The sequence below is a fragment of the Trematomus bernacchii genome, unplaced genomic scaffold (genome assembly GCF_902827165.1).
Source record: "Trematomus bernacchii unplaced genomic scaffold, fTreBer1.1, whole genome shotgun sequence".
Lineage (NCBI taxonomy): Eukaryota > Metazoa > Chordata > Actinopteri > Perciformes > Nototheniidae > Trematomus > Trematomus bernacchii.
This window is the reverse complement of record NW_022987720.1, coordinates 21,923,110-21,940,714: the sequence shown is the minus strand read 5'-3', so window position 1 is coordinate 21,940,714 and position 17,605 is coordinate 21,923,110.

Sequence of the window (17,605 nt, the reverse complement as noted above, 5' to 3'; positions counted from 1 at the left end):
TCAGACGGCCTCTAAATCATACAGCCACTGATGCACTTATCGTCCCCTGAGAACCCCCCCCCCCCCGTGTGGTGCAGCAGCAGGATTGTGACAACGCACGCAGACGGTCACCACATATGTTCAAAGGAAGGGGTCTCGATTTATTTTGGAGAGCAAATCTGTCCTTGTGTCGTGATATAATCAGCAGCAGGAGATGTTTTCATTCTTTTATCTGCTCAGTAAAGCAAATGTTATTTCCCCTGTGACAAGAAAAACCCCTCTCCCTCCTCAGTTCTATTCCCTTCCTCCCATTCTTACCTTTACTTACCTATCAAACCTGTAAAAATTAAATGGGCATGTATTATTACATTATAGCTACGCCAGCTCATTTCCCTTGGGGGACATTAATCAGAGAAATCAGCTGGTGCAGTGTTTTGTTGCAGTAAAAACCTCAACAACTGGTGGGTTATGATGGGACACAGTTAAAAACCACTAAAGATCCATTTAGCAAAGCACAAAATGCTCCAAATCTGCTAAATTGAAAGATCCCTTGGAGAATTGCTCCTGCAAGAGCCCAGAAACATTTCTTTATCGCCTCTTAAGATATTAGGCTGACGTATTGCTGTGTCACAGTGGAGAAAGCCTCACAAACATGCTGCATTTCCTGTATAAATGTACTGATATATTCAATGTTATTTATCATATAGGCTTCATAAGAAAGCACGTTGCTCATGTGTGTCTCTGTTAGATGCAGGTTGAGATGCTGCTGGTGTTTTTTGTTGTTTTGTGACAAGTCATTTAATCAAGACGAGACGCAGCACCCTGGATGACAGGAATGCTTAGGTGAGTGCTGGAAAGTACCAGAGTTACAAGGAAAAAGCAGTTCTGTTTGTGCAGGCAGAAATGTGGAAACTACTTTGAAAACATTGCAAGCTACTCATTACTTCACAGAAGAAGTGGAACTACAGTACAGCTATGGTTTGTGGGAGTCTATTGCGGTCCAACCAAAGCTGCTTAGAAAAAAAGTTTAAATAAATAAGTTCAACTTGTCTTTAGTGTAAAGATTGAGTATCGAGTAAAGAAATACGTTTTGTAGGTGGTGGCGGCTATGTGATCACTGAGCAACGGCCAACGTTTTGCACATGCAAGCACTGCACTAAGGTCAAAGGTCACGTGTAGTGTGATGGCTGCCTGATGAATGCTTTGAAATAACATGGCTGGCTCAATTACAGTATTGGTAAGATAAAATAATACATGAATTGCTTACCTTTTATCGCCTAGAACTGTTCGTAGTTTCAGTCGTTACCTACACTAAAACCAAAGTAACTACTGGAATCAGTTTGCTAATTGATGCAGTTAAACTACTCTTTATTTACGTGTAACTGTGTGTGTGGGATTTCTGTTCAATACAGAAAGGCAAAGTATGTCATATTTTGTGATGACACCCTCTGTGCAAAAATACACAGCAATCGTCTCTCATAACATATATCCATCTTTGAAATTGTCTTGCCTTTGCATGTTATGTGCCGTACAATGTTTTTACACTGATTTAAGAGATAGGAAAGCTGCCTCTTTGCATCGTGCTGTGAGAAAGACAGAAAAGTGAAAGCCACCATCCCACCAGAAAAGGCCACAACATGACATGCCTAAGAGAAAAGGAAGAAGGGGTGCTGTTAAGTCTTTCATTCCCCCCCCCTTTGCTATCTATAAAAGCATATTTTTTTTCCATCTCACGGACCCACAGTGTCCTGTTAATGCATCCACTCACCGAGACCTCACCTCTTCCTCTCCTGTCCTCCCCTCTCTTACATACAAATGCCTTTAATGTCTTCATTGGGGGGGCTGAGGGCACTGAGTGCGTGTGTGTGTGTGTGTGTGTCTGTGTGTGATTTGTGTATGTGTGTATTAGTTCCACTGTTATCTTGACAGGCTCTCAAACTCCTAATTGCTGCACTACAACCAGAGCTGCTGGGACAAACCTGCTAAACTCTCACCCTGTTTTCACTCCTTTCAATAAAGGTGGGAAAGAGGGCGAAGGGGAGGCGGAGACAGCGCGGGAGAGATGAAAGAGAGGAGGGAAAGTGAGAGAAAGAGGAGACAGATGCAATGGAGCGAGAAACAGTAATGAGGACCCTCGTATGTGGGACAAATCCGGGGAAGGACCAAGCACAAGTGAGAGGATAGAGAAAAAAAGATGGTGTTAAAATATACACACAGAAATAAATCTGTCTTCCACTCTCTGAAGTCAAATACCTATGAAATTACTTATTACATTAATGTAATTCAATTTATCGTCTGCATGCTATGTGGCTTTATCCCATGAGGAAGAAGAAAAGTTATTATCACCTGGAGGATCCACAATAATACGAGTGAATTGTTCAGCTTGTCATTGCAATAAGCTTATACAGTTGGAGTTATTTCACAGCAGTATTACACAAAGGTAAATGGTAAATAAATACTAATACATTCAATTAAACTCAGTAAGGTAGATATGTCTAGGTGTGCTTTTTTCTCATCAAGTAGCTCGCAAATATAGCACAAGGTATTATGAGTGTCAGACTATTTATTTACTGTACCTTGTCAAATGGGCAGTAAGAAAATCCCCTGTGCTCTCTTGACAGCTTTTAGTTGCAGGCAGCCCGGCTAGACCGCCTTGAACCCAAGGGGCTCAGCTAAGGCCCACAACTGCCGGTTGCCATAGAAATAACGGGAGGAAGATGCAGAAACTGCCAGATGGAAAAATGTCAATTACTGTACAATTGTAGAAAGAAGAGGGGAGAGTGGGGTTTCTGAGTAGATGCTTGCTTGCCCATGTAAATAAGACTCATACACACATCTGTCCTCTCTGGTGATCAGGTGTTGGGTGTGAGTGTGAGAGGTGTCGGGGAACTGAGGGGTTTTTAGGGCAGCACTGAGGAGTTAACTCCCCCCTATAACTCAGATATTGATCCCTCTATACTCGGCCATGAGCCACGATCAATACAGGCAATAAAACCAAAGCCAGCAGCCTCTCCGGGGAACCGTGGCAGACCCTCTGGCGAGATGGGTGTGCAAGTACATCTCTCTCTGTGTGTCAGCAGCAGCGTGGTAAGTGAGATAATGGTGTGTGTGTGCGTGTGCGTGCGTGCGTGCGTACGTGTGTGTGTGTGTGTGTGTGTGTGTGTGTGTGTGTGTGTGCGTGCGTGTGTGTGTGTGTGTGTGTGTGTCCCGAGTTACAAATCAGTCAACTGGACAGCCCTCGGTTGCTGTCATGCGTGCTTCCCTCCAGGGACGCTCTGAACATTCAACATGACAAAACAGTCAGTCAGTGTGCTGCATTCAGGATCAGACAGCTGCTGAGGGAGTTGTATCACAGCATATGCTATCATCGCTCACACCCATGCACACACACATTGTGCATGAACGCTTAATTGCACAATTGCAGATGCATTTGCACTCTGTGTGCCACATGTACACACATACAGTGAGATACACTGCCACCTGTAGGCAAGTCAACAACACTCCCAATGTTATATAATGCACTTTCACTTGCAGAAAAGTGTAATGCTTTTCAAAGTTTAGGAAACTTTTGGGCCTAATCTCATTTTGTGGGATCATGGTTATTGTATTTGAATTCATACTGTAGGCACTCAAAAGTTGGGCAAATTGCTGTTTGTATTACATCAAAAAACATTTCGAAAGGCTACTGTTAACACTACTGTATCTCTAAAATATGTCTTTGAAAATCACACACTTTTATGCTATTCCATGTGATCTTCCTTTGATGCAATAATTAACGCAATATATTTCACTTTCATCTGCGGAGCCTCCCCTGGGAAGGCCCGTCTCACACTTTGAAATCCTCTGTATTATAATATTTGACAGATATCAGCAGTAAGCTAACACACAGGGGTCATGTGCTTTAAACACAAACAGATGAAGTCATGCAAGAGCAATATAAAAACGGATAAACATCGTCTCAATATAGGCTTACATTAGACACAAACACACACACACACAAACGTTGAGCTCAGAGAGCCAATTTTCTTGACCCTGAATAGAAATATGAATTAACTATGAAATGACCTAAGGGAGGATGCTTATAATTCACTATACATCACAGGGTTTGTTATTGTTACTGCCCCCACTGCCTCGGTAATCATCATTACTTTTTATCGTGGCTGTTAGCGTAGCATCATTAGCATACTGTATTGCAGTGGGTGAGGGGAGACCTGAGGTGGATTCATGTGAGGCTCATAATATTGTCATTGTGGGGCAAAACTATTGTTACTGGCAACACAATTGCATCTTTTAATATCTGTTGGAAATTACACGGTTCCAGCTTCAATATAATTCATGAGGAATGTGAGGTGCAGTGGCAGAGTATGATATATTTATGGAAATCAGCTCATGAAAATCACATTTCTGTAATTAGACATCTCCCAGGCTGGAGTTGATACTATTAGCAGCAAATAGTATGCATCATTTGTATGTGGAATCCCATGCAGTGAGTTTAACTGGATTTTTGCAATAAACACATTCTGAGGATAATATTGTTCACTGGACTCTAATGCTTATAAACAGGGAAATTACATTTGACCTTATGGTGGTGGCCTGGCCTCAGCGGTAGAAATGGCAGCGGCAAAAGGTAGAGGAAGGTGATAGAAAAGAAGAATTAGAGGAAGCAGGATGACAACTAAAAGACAAAGAAGGGGAGAGAAAGAACATTCAGACAGATGGGCAGACAGGCTTGGACGCAGACGCTGTAATATTAAAGAGTAGCAGAGTGTTGAGTCGGGCAGATACACAGAGCCGGTGAAAACATGACAAGTCCCCGAGCTCGCTCTTGAGAGGATCGTGCTTCATTATCAGATAAAGAGTGGAGGAGACAGAGGAGGAGACATGAAAGGCGAGGGGAGACGACTCCGCTCTTAGCTCCTCAGCCTTCACTCATTTCACTGATATCTGAGCTTTTGTTATTGATAACCTTTATGTTTTAGGAACATGATTTGACAATAGTCACAGGTTTCCAACAGTATTGATGTTGTTTCATCTGTACAGGGATTATCAAACTCCCACCTGCATTGGCAAGGATACATAAAGGTGAGTGTGTAAGAAAAATACATGCTGTGTTATTTTTGCAAACACTCATTAACCTCAATCATTTGAAAGAAGGAAAGCAAAAGTTAAACCATTTGGAAAGCACCTTTATTCCCTTTCTGTTGGAGAATTACTTGAGAAGATTGATACTGCTCAAAATGTGCCAGAGCGACAGAATTCAAGGCACACTTTGAACACAAAGTCGACAGAAAGGTGTGCGTGGGTGTGAAAGGGTCTGGAGAGAGTTGAACATGTTTCACCTTGAGCGCAAATTGCTGACTTATCCTGGAGCTTAATGAATCTGCTTCATACGCATACAGATGGAGAGGAAGACAGAGGGAGACTGGAGGGAAATCAAATAACTTTGTTGATTCCACATCATCACTTTATTTTATAACTATTTTTCTTTTTGTATTGCTCTTGCTATTGTTATTATGTTATTATGTTGCATTGTTGGAGAAGCCTGTGACATAAGATTTTCAACAACATAATTACTCTGTAGCTATGTCAGTTTGACAATAAAGAACCTTGAACCTTGAACCTTGATACCACCTAGCTTACAGTAGGCTATAGATTGATGTGAAACAGAAGGAGAACATTTACAAAATAAATTAAACGTTTTAATTTGTGAAATCAAGGCCTCAAGTCTTTTATCTGTTTTGTTTTTTTAATCCTCCACCAATTTGAATAGTGCTAATCATCTGAGTTCTAAGAGCAATCATGTTGTTTGTTAAAGCAACGAATTCAGATTGAAGCCAAATGTTTCGTTAGATCAAAGCATTTTGTGAACTTTAGAAATTATAACATCATATTAATTTCAACAAATTTAGACTTTTCTGGAATTAGTGAAAATGATTTGATCACATAAATCAAAACAATCCTACACACAGCAAGCAATGTAATCTAATTATATACTGTATGATAAGACTAATAATGTTAATGTAGCCTAATCTTTACCTGTAATTGTGCAGGAATACCAGTTTAAACAGAATGAGTGGTTTACATTTTATCCTCTGATTCTTGACAAGAAAAGCACAATCCCAAACTGATTCCTTTGACAGAGAACATCTAGGCTGGAGGTGTACACGAGCCAATACAAGACACTTTCACCCCGTCAATGCCAGACTCCCTCGGGAGTCCCTGGAGGGTCAGAGGTCAGAGGTCAGGGCTTCAGACAGATCAGCCCAGACATGACCCCTGACATGTTGACCTTCTCGACAGCTGATCAATATCCAACATGGCTGCCTGCCAGTCAACCTTTAAGCACTTCAAAGCAGTTCAGTTCATTTCCAAAATGTATTACATATAGAAATATAATCATGGTTATACTAGTTGGAGGAGAGAGGATGGACTGTGATAAAATGAAAAACTTGAATTAGTGTTCAAAACTATTTGTATGGTTTTAAGCCCTGAATTCTTTTCACATCATTTCTATCTCTGTTTGATTTAGTGAAGGAAATCTGGTTGTGTTTTTCAGCAATAAAATGTACATATACATGCGTACTTATAGCCAGGGTTGCTGATTGTGTACATGCAGTTACAGAGAGTGAAAAAGCACGGAGGGTGAGAGGATGATGAACAAGGCTGTTATTTATAAACCACAGATCAATAACCATTACAGATTTAATTCCGCTGCAACCAGGGTTAGTGCATGTGTGTGAGGGTGTTAAAGGGGGAGAGAGGGGAGAGAGAGAAGGAGAAAGTGTTTGGACACACACACACACACACACACACACACACACACACACACACACACACACACACACACACACACACACACACACACACACACACACACACACACACACACACACACACACACACACACCACACACACACACACACACACACACACACACACACACACACACACACACACACACACACACACACACACACACACACACACACAGCTTGTGTTAATGTTCAGCGCTGCACAGTCCTTCATTCAGGTGATGAACAGAAAGGCTGAGGTCTTTCTATTGAACCAGCTCTTTCTCTCAGGTGATTGAATAAGAGTTCCTGAGAGATTCAGATTGACATCCCATCTCTTCTGTTGGAGGCAGGAGCAGAACACACCACCTGATCACTCAAGGCAACACTATTTTTTGAACATGGATCTGAGCTGGTAACCCACTGAGATTGTTGCAACACTTTATCATGAGCAAATTGCTTTTGATATGCTGTAGATGGAAATGTATTTGCAAATAAGAAAAACAAGTGTCCATAATAGCATATATTATTTCCTCCTTTTAAAGAGCTGATGGTTTTGTTTTAGAGACGGGCAGCAATGTACGATTTTTTTCATAAACGATAAATCTGTTTGATCCATACCAGAATATAGTTTAAAATGTCCATCCCAGTTTCTCAAAATCCAAGGTCATGTCTATAAATATCTTCTTTTGTGAGTTCAAAACCCAAAGACATTTCCTTCAACATGATTTAAAACAGCAAAATACATTACATTATCAATAATTTAATCACCAAAATAGTGGGCAATTTGTTTCCAGTCCATTGCCTTATCGATGTTTTGCGTCAAAGTTGCAGCTCTATTGCAGACGTTAGAAAACATAATGCAAAATCCCATTGACAGTTGTAATTTAAGACTAAAATCCAGCCTTGGAACAGAGATTTTCTTCATACATCTATAAGAATTGTAGTTTTTATAGATATAATACCGTCTTTATAGACCTATGTTTTCTGGGGGGCTATAACAAACCCTATATCCCATGAGCACATGTTAGTGCGCCCAGCATGAAAAGATTGTAATGTTTTGTTTTTGTGCCCAAGCGAAACCTCACAGAGACTCTTAAATATGTAAATGTCTCACAAGGGCAAAGAACAGCTTATTTATTAACTCAGATAATCTTCTCTCAGAGTTCATGTCTTCTTTCTGTTCGGTGTAACCCCCCCCCCCTCCCCCTCTCCCCCTTGTGTCAGCCTCTATCAACACAACCTATTCAGCTGCAGCATGCAGAACCTCTCCGCCTCCACTCAGCCCTGCTCTGTGCTCTGCTAACCCCTGATGTACCGAGGCCGGGGTGGGCAGCGAGTTAATTGCCATTTCGCTCGGCACGATGACGCAGACTGCATTCTAAATAGAGCCGTTTCCCTGGTAACCTTCTTCAAACACAATGTAGTTTCAAGACTTTTCCTCCGAGGGCTGTCGGTTGACAGGTAACAAAGGTTTGATGGTTGCTTGTGTCAGCGAGGTTAGATGTCATTGTGTGGGATGACAATTTCCCCAGTGAGCTCTGAAATGTGTGGAAAACACCCAGCAGCCCCTGCAACATACAATACAGGAAGTTGAGGTTTGACCCCAGCTCTGCCTGGAGATAGAAAGTAATCACGCTGAGGTTTACTTCATCTCTCGCTTCATATGATCAAACATTAAGTCTGCAGGGAGTGATTGACAAACTGAGCCCACCTGTTCTCTCTGCAAAATCACAGTAATGTGCGTGTGTGTGTGTGTGTGTGTGTGTGTGTGTGTAGGTGTAGCTCCAGCTTGCCTCTGCAATCAAGAGAAAACCAGCAGTGATGGAACACACAAAGGTAGGAAGTAACTAAGTACATTTACTCAAGTACTGTACTTGTACTGTACTCAAATGTTGAGGTACTTGTACTTTACTTGCGTATTTCCATTTAATGCTAATTCCTTCTAATCCACTACATTTATTTAACAGCTTTAGCTACTTTTAACAAAATGCATCTTTAAAAATGTAACTTGTGGACTAACTATTTAAGTCACAAAAGAGTCAAATATTTTAAATATTTTACAAAAATCATTCATAAAGAACTTTTCTCTAGAACAGTCAAATGTTACTTGATGCAACACTATTATGTAGAAATGTCACATGTAGAAATATAATTATATACTCACATAAAGGCAATGTTTCTGCACAATGATTACTTTTTATACTTTAAGATGACTACTAAGATTTTGAATGCAGGACTTTTCCTTGTAATGAAGTATTTTGACAATAATGTATTGGTACTTTTACTCGAGTAAAGCAGCTTCTTCCGCCGCTGGGAGCACAGAAATGCAAAGCAAACACAAAAGAGGTTGATACACAAATCAAAGGCACAAACTGTCAAGCGCACTGTCCAGGGACATCTTGGTGGGGATTTGTATTCAGGGTCAAGGAACACATTTAGGATTACAGCCTGTTCTTCTCTCCACAGCCGGATAGTGGAGATGAGCTCTATTCACCATTCCTATCTCGTAGCCGCAGCCCCGCAGGCTCATCCATCTCCATTTCCCTCTGCCTGCCGTCACGTCTCCAGCAGCAGCTCAGCCTTAATCAATTTAATTACCAACCGCAGAGTAGACCCCAGACCCATATACCTGTCTGTTAAACCTCCAGGACCCTCCCGTGCCTTTGCTCTAAACAATCGCCCAACTAAGGAGAGGTTGATTAAAGAGCACTTGATTATTCGATGGTTTACAGCAAAAAGGAGAGAAAATAGATGGGGATGGAAGATTTAACAGCACGTTTTAATGGTGTAGTAACTTGGAAAGAGGCAATCAGCATAAATATGTTAGTTTTTTTTCCTTTGTTGTACTATTTGCACATTTAGTTTGTGCAATACATTAAAAAGGCACGTTTTAGGTACAAAATGAGTTATATATATATTTTTTTAAATTATTGTTACTTTGCTGGTTGTACTTTCCCCTTCTAAATTTGCATTTAAACTTTATTTCAATTTAAAGTGGTTTCTCATGCTTTCAAATGATGCCCAGCGATTTATTTTACTTTAAATGATAATATTCTGTACTATTATAGATATATATTTTTGTAGATATACATATTTCTTCACCAAATATATTTAATGTCAAAACATACAGGTGTAAAACAAACAGCAATTACCCGTATTAAATGTAAAACCATTTTATAGAATTGTTAAACAGTGATTGTAACGGTTACAGAGTGAAAATGACCTTGCATTGTGCTCTCTTACAACTTTGCAACTAATTGTTACCAAGTAATTTAAATCACATTCCTACTAGGCCTTTATAATGTAAAGTGTGACCGAGCGAGGAGGGAAATGAGTCTGTGATTTCTCTCTCTGTCCCTCTCTGACAACGGCAAGCTAATTAAAATCTGGCATTTCATATTCATGGATAATTAGCTAAACGAGTTGGCAGCTCCTGAGCGTGCTGCTCTTAATTAAGCCGGAGAATTTGAGTTACACCTTTGAAGCGGAGGTGTGTGTCTGTATGTACATTGTGTGTGTCTCTGTGTGTGTGTGCTTGCATCAACAGAATACTCATATTGTTTTGTGCTCTGGCATTTTCCGAGCAGCTGCCCTTTGTCTCAGTAGAGGGTAAAGGTCATTTAAAGCTGCGTGTACGTACTGTTCACTAACTCCATAGTGTCTGCACGCCTGTTTTATGCTTGGCTAATTGTCAAGGGGCTATTATACAGTCACCTATTTAACACAACCAAGGAATGAACATCCCACACTTATTAAAAACAGGTGATGCAGTGGTACAAACTGTGGGAACATAATTCTTGACGTAAAGTACCAGAGCATTGTCAAATTATAATTGTGAAATACAAAAAACACATTAGTTATAAAAGAGAAGTGGAGCATACATCTCCACATCATGGATGAAGTAAGTTTGTATTACCTTACAAGTGTGTATCCCTTTGTTTTACACAGTTATTTGCTTGTGTATGAGATATTTTGTCTGTGGTGTAAGACGCAGGGATCTAAAGAGGAGCAGGAAGAAGAAGAGAGGTGAATATAAAATAAGAAGAGAAAAGGAAGGTAACTTTTCTCTCCTGTTCTGATTCTCGTAATCTCAGCCAGGAAATCCTCTTTCATTCTTACAAGATTCCCAAATCCTCGATAAATCCACAGCAAGTCATTAGCACACCGCAAACCCCTGTCTGGCTTTGTGGAGATTTGCATCCTTCAAAGCTCTCAGAGCCTCTCTACTTTCCTGGGATGCTGTCGGGCGGCTGCTGAACTAACTGCTCGTTTGATATCCGTGCATCAGAAGTACCATGAAATGACGCAGGAACTAAGAATCCACGAGGCTTATTTTAGCTTGAATAAATTACAAATGGTTCATACTTAACATCACAGGTTCCCATTTAAAAAAAAATATTATAGCGCTTAAATAAATAAAGATATTTCCATTTGCTAAATAAAGGCCATTACTGTAAGCCCACTAGCTTTTTTTATATCAGCATCAATTCCAATGTTCTTTTAAGCATAATGCAACCTCCTCTTGAGTCTCTTTGAACCCAGACATCTTACATACAAAATGAAACCTTCCAGGAGTCCTCTGTAATGAATGGGACCACATGCTTCCTCAATAAAGAAGAACTCTCATTTGGAGTTTATAAGGGGGTTACAGGGTCAGTGTTTTCTCTTCTGTCTCTCTTTTGTCATTACCATAGCTGTTTAAGCCTTGTTAAGGAGAAGGAAAAACAAGGTTGTGTTTTTAAACTTTGATATAAGGTTTTCAGCTGACATTGTTCAGAAAGATTGTCTCGGTGACAGGAAACAAGTGAGAAAACAGACACACAACTACACTAAACCCACACCAGACACACACACAGCCTTGTGTCATAATAATGTAATAATCTGTATGTGTGTGCCTGTGTTTGTGTGTTGAGTCGAGGATACTATCCGTCAAACACTATTGGCTGCTGAGGCTGGCAGGCTCTAATCCACTTGTTTATGCAGTGTGTAGATTAGCAGGAGGCTAATGGATAGGCTGCCAATTTGGCGCAGAAACTCATACAGCCTAATGGACACGCACGGACGCACCCACACACACACCCACACCCACCCACCCCCACCCACCCACACCCACAAACACACACACACAAAGTTGTGCTGTTTTAACAAAGAGGGATACCTTGAGCATCACATTGTTTATCTACACTTTCACAAAGTGCTAATCAAAGTAAGTAAGTTAAGCAGCTAAACGGTTAAATTAAACTGGGTTGAATATGGAACATGCTATGAACCGATTTGTTGGGGGAAATATATGATTATACAGTGTGTGAAAGAAACAATCACTTCCTAGCTGTTTAGATTATCCAGTCTTTTCCTATTTATTTTGTTTTGGTCAAAAATCTTAAAGACCAACACAATGTGTGTGTGTGTCCTATGAGTAAACTATTGAAATATTATTCATGGGACATTGTGTGATGCATAAAGTCATGTTGCTAACGTTAGCGTAATCCACTAGCTATCTACATCTAATAATGGTAACGTGAGTGTAATCAGCTAGCTAGCTACAACGGATTTAGCTAACGTAAGGGTTATCAGCTAGCTAGCTACAACGGATTTAGCTAACGTAAGGGTTATCAGCTAGCTATCTAACCACACCGGATAAAATCATATCATTGTGATTTTAGCTGGTAAATTGATAGATAGACCAACCCAGTCTCACGGCATTTCGTGTTATAGTCACGAAATGTAATCTATTGATTTGTGTTCACCAACACGATTTCCCCATTTATTTCGTGTCACACAGAACGATTTTAAAAGCAATGTAAATAATAACAAATTAGAAGGAAAAAAAGATTAAAAAAAATACAGATTTCAGTATTCTGAGGCTCTGAGCCCCATTTATTTTCCTCGCGGACGGCAAAAAAAAGACACACATTATACAATTTAAAATAAAAACAATAATTGTGGCTTGATATTGAGTAAGAAAATGTTTTTATGAACCACACAGCTTCTGGTCTTCCAAGACCCGACCGGACAAAAAGACGTGGTGCAGGCACGAAACATACTACCAATAGAAATACATTGCTTTTAAAATCTTTCTGTGTGACAAGAAACAAATTAATTTCGTGACTATTACACGAAATGCCGTGAGACTGGGTTGGATAGACAGCTTTTTTCTTTTTTAAACTGTCTGAAATAAAGGACTCAGTGTTTCAAAAATATTTCAAAAACTGTTTTAAGAAAAATATCTGACACCGTTGACATTGTAACCAAAAGAGCCTGACAAGCATAGCAAAAATATTGGTTGAAAAGGTTTAATTGTAATTCAGGGGTGTCACGGGTACATGGTGACCTCTAATCATGTGGAATAATACCCTCCTGATTAAAAAATGATTAAAGTGCTCATGGTGTTTCCTTCACATCTGCACACACATACCTGTTCTCCTCTTATTGCCTGCACAGCGTTGGTATCTAAATATATCACTCCTGATATGACAGTCATCGATCAATAGCAAAGCTCTCCACCCACCTCTCACAGAGGAATGTAAGCCAGCACAGAAAGCCTTTTGTTAACTGTGTAGTGGGTGGAAACTGCTCTAATCTCACAGCTGCATATGGAAACGAAAGAAAAATTATTCCATGTCATACACCAGGCCTAACAATATTGAATAAATCAGAGTGGAGACAGAAACAAAGTGCAGACGGAGGTGCCGGGGAGACGGAGTGAAGGCGGAGGATCAGTAGAGCAGCCCAGAGTGAATTTACAGAGGGACTTTGTGCCAACATTTCTCCTCTAATGAAGAGCACGTTCTCACTCTGCCTCTCACTGCAGGCTTACAGAGGACTGCTTTATTGGTTCATATCTGACTGACTGCTGCAGCCACAGGGGAAGTGTGTGTGTACTGTATATGTGTGTGTTCACACAATATTAAACCCTCACAATATCAAACCTTTCATACAAAGATGAGAGACAAGTTGATGGAGAGAGAGCAAACGCCCTGAGGCCAGATATGCACATGGCAATAAAAGAGTTCACTTATTCAGTTAATCTTTTGGCATATTTGACAGAATAAGGATCAAGGAGGTGAAACTGGCTTCATTTAAAGTTGGGCTGGTAAAATGTCTACTTAAGTATCTCAAGCGACTTCCTGCTGTGAGATTTGTTTAAACAGACAGCTAGAGTGTGCTTTGCAAGGGGTTTTTCAAATCAGGAAACATGACTTTTATGACTGACATCGGATGGGGAAATTAAAGTAAATACCTGCCTGTGCTGTGTTGTGTGTGAAGTGCTTGACCTCAGTGTCTCTGTAGACGCCTGATGGCAGTTTCATAACCTGGGGGACAAAAACATAGGACAGACAATCAACAAAGATTCAATGTTAAATCCCGGGGGCAGCCACTGGATTGTTGTCAGCTTTGAGGCCTGCTGGAGATTTAACAATGGCACTTCTCCAGGGTTCTTGCACCAAGCCAAATGCAATGCTTTTAGAAATGTCTTCGGTCTTATATCTACAATGTGGAGGTTGTTTCAACAAATCATGAACAAAATGTTTGAGGATAAATTACAATTAACTACCACCTCCAAAACGTCCTCCAACTGTTAGTCATTAAACTTACATCTCCCTATTTTAGGATCATTGATTTTTTTAGCTGGGTAGCACACCATGACTATAATAAAAATATGTCATGTACTTAAAGTTACGTTAGCTGAGAAGTAACACAAAACGTCTTTCATTGGCAAAGCTTTTCATTGTCTAATAGTATGTATTAAGTTAAGTTGGTCAAACAAACGCATGCTTGGACGTTTTACGCTGAACACTTCAAGTGACAATACTTTAAAATTGACAGTAAACTTAATACACTTGATAATATAAGACTTTAATTTCCTTGATTTTAAGAACATCTCAAGGAGCTTCTGGGACTCCTTTCTCTGCTCACAGCTTCATCCTGAAAGTATTTGCTGTAAAGTTTAGTTTCCTGTCACACTTACCTTTCTGCATTCTTATTTTTCATGCTCATCTAGTTTTTCCAATTATCAGCACCCGAGTGGAGGAGGTGCAGTTTCAGTGTAATCACTAGAAAGTATTTGTGCCTCTGTAAGTGTGTTTAAAGAGAATGTGTATGTGTGTTCAACCAAGCATCCTCACCTCCCTCGTCCGTATGAACACTGAAAGTGATGTGCAGCCATGGGGAAAATGAATTCCTTATGACACGAATCACCTCTCCATCCTGCTTTCTGTGTCCTATTTGCTGCATGTATACAGAAAACACACTCCTTCTCACTCAATTTATCCAAAAAACATTCTGTTCTCTTCTCTGGCTTGAATCATTTCAATCCCTAACCTCCATTACTATTCACCTGCAGTCTCACATGGCTGCATACATCAAAACTTCCTTTAAAACCTCTGATGAAATTTGCAGGCTGTCAGGAGACTTGAGCAGGAAAGTCAAACACCAATCTGGCAAGCGTGTCCTTGCTAGAGGAGCACATTTAGGATTTCCCCCCAGGCACAAACACACTGATTGGATCTTTTGGTGACCGGCAAGTCCTGCATGCAGATGACTGCAGTAAAAAAGACCTCACCACTGAATACAGGTCAAGTTTACGTGACTTTAAACTGACTCTTATTTAACAAACAAACCTTCGACAGCTTTCAAGCTTACGAGAGGTCTGTTATAACCTTCAAAGACACACATTATTCTTTAATATGCCTTTTAAAATGTCTCCTAAGTAGCTATTTGGCATATGTAGGACCTGATCATGAATACAAAATTAAAACTTATCTTTCAACAGGAAATATTTGTTAAGAAACAGTTTTTGTCATGTAGTTTACAATGGGTTTATACTATTTTATAACTGTTTATTTAAATGAATGAACCTTGCTTTTCAAAAAGTGTTTTACCTATGCATTCATTTTCCTTGCTCCAATCTAAAAACGTCCTTTTTGTCTATGGGAACAGGCACACCTATAACTACTAGCAGCATCCTATCGACTCTTGTTTGCATTTGTCAAACTGCACATTTTCTGATCAAATGTAATAATATATGTACCACTTTTGCTTGGGGATCTGCTTTATAATGTCTTGGTCAAGATGACCGCCATCTTATTTTACACTAATAGGTGGGTTGTGCCTTTGCTACCCCTAAAGCGAGACACAACCAAGTGTCGAGGACATCAGGTCTAAGTTCAGAAGAATTAAGTATGAGGTGCAGCGAACTACAAATGAAATGTCAACATCTGAGGACACAGGGTTTGAGTTTAAAACTGGCCTTCACTTAGGACTTAAAAAGCACATCCACTCCATAGTGAAAAAGCCAAATGAGTGGCCAAAATGGAACATGATTCAGTGTGAAAATCGACTTTGTGATGAACACAGCGTGACTTGGGCAGCGTATCGATTGGGAGTTCTCTTGAGGACAAGCGAGTGCAGGAACTATCCATCGACACAATTAGGAGGATTGAGTTTCTCACTTCAGCACAAAGACTTCTTCTGTTAACAGAGAGGACATTCCCCAGCAAGACACACACACACACACACCTCTGAAATCATCTGTCCAATCTTTTAAAATATTTTCCCTTTGTCCATTTTCCTGTCCACCTCTCTCCCTATATCTTTCTTTTCTCACATGCATTTTTTATATACACTGCTCCATTCACCCAAATCTCACCATTATCCATCAAGTGTGTTGGTTTGGTTTTGACAATGTACCACAAGAATTTCTCACCTACATATCCTCCAACTTCACCCGACCTCATTTATACCTCAGCAGATGCCTCTTTCTTATGGCATCTATATCTTGAGAATTAGAGGTGCTACCACGACACTCAAACCACTTATGACACTAGGACTATCACTTTGGTGCTCTAAACCTATGACTCAAACTCTTTGTAAAAAAAACCCTCTTTGGATAAATGTGTCCACAACATGCCAGGTCGAGGGCAGCACAAGGCATGAAAAACAATCACAAAGCCCACAGATTCTACGCAGACAAACATTATTCTTCGGATAAAGCGTGCACGGTGACAAGTACGCATACACACAAATTCACACACTCGCTCGCATTCATTTCCATTACAGCAGCATAATCGCTGACACACACATCTGCAACTAGTTTAATTACTCACAGTAATTAGCCAGAGCCAGGAGCTTCTCTCTGTCTCACCTCTCCTCCTCTGTCTGAATATCTCTCTGCGAGGCAAGTGTACAGTATGTCAACCAGCATGCTAGTGTTAGAGCATAACACTCCTGGATTCTGTTATGACCAGTGACTGTCATCAGCTTGAAGAGTTTATGCCTACAATAAAGTGACCCTTTGAACAAAGTTTCTACCCCTTTTATTAAAACCCCCCCTGCTGGGATTTATTCGTTTTTTTCCCGATCCTCACCCACACAATTTCGTTTTCATCTTCCAAAACCGTGTCACATCGAACCCACTTCCTCGCTCTCTGTTCAGTCAGCTAATTGAATTTGCATCTGACTTTTAATTAACAGCAGAGGTGATTTGCATGAAGTCGAATCATTTGCATATGGTCTGCAGCCCCTCCCCTCTACATGTCTGAGTGCCTGGCACAGAGCCAAGAGGAGGGGTGGAAACTGACATCGGAGGGAGAAATAAGGAGGGAGGAAGGGATGGGTGGAGGAGGAGAAGGTGAGTTGTCTGCCAACAAAGGAGAAGAGAAACAGCAGATGGGGGAAGGAGGAGACAAATGGGGGCACGGCACAACTCTTGCCATGGGATGTGGGAGGTAGAAAGGCAAGAAAACAAATGTATGCACATGATCACCCACGCATGCACACACACAAGGCGTCACACAGTGGCACAAATATCTCCACAGATTTCGCAATCAAG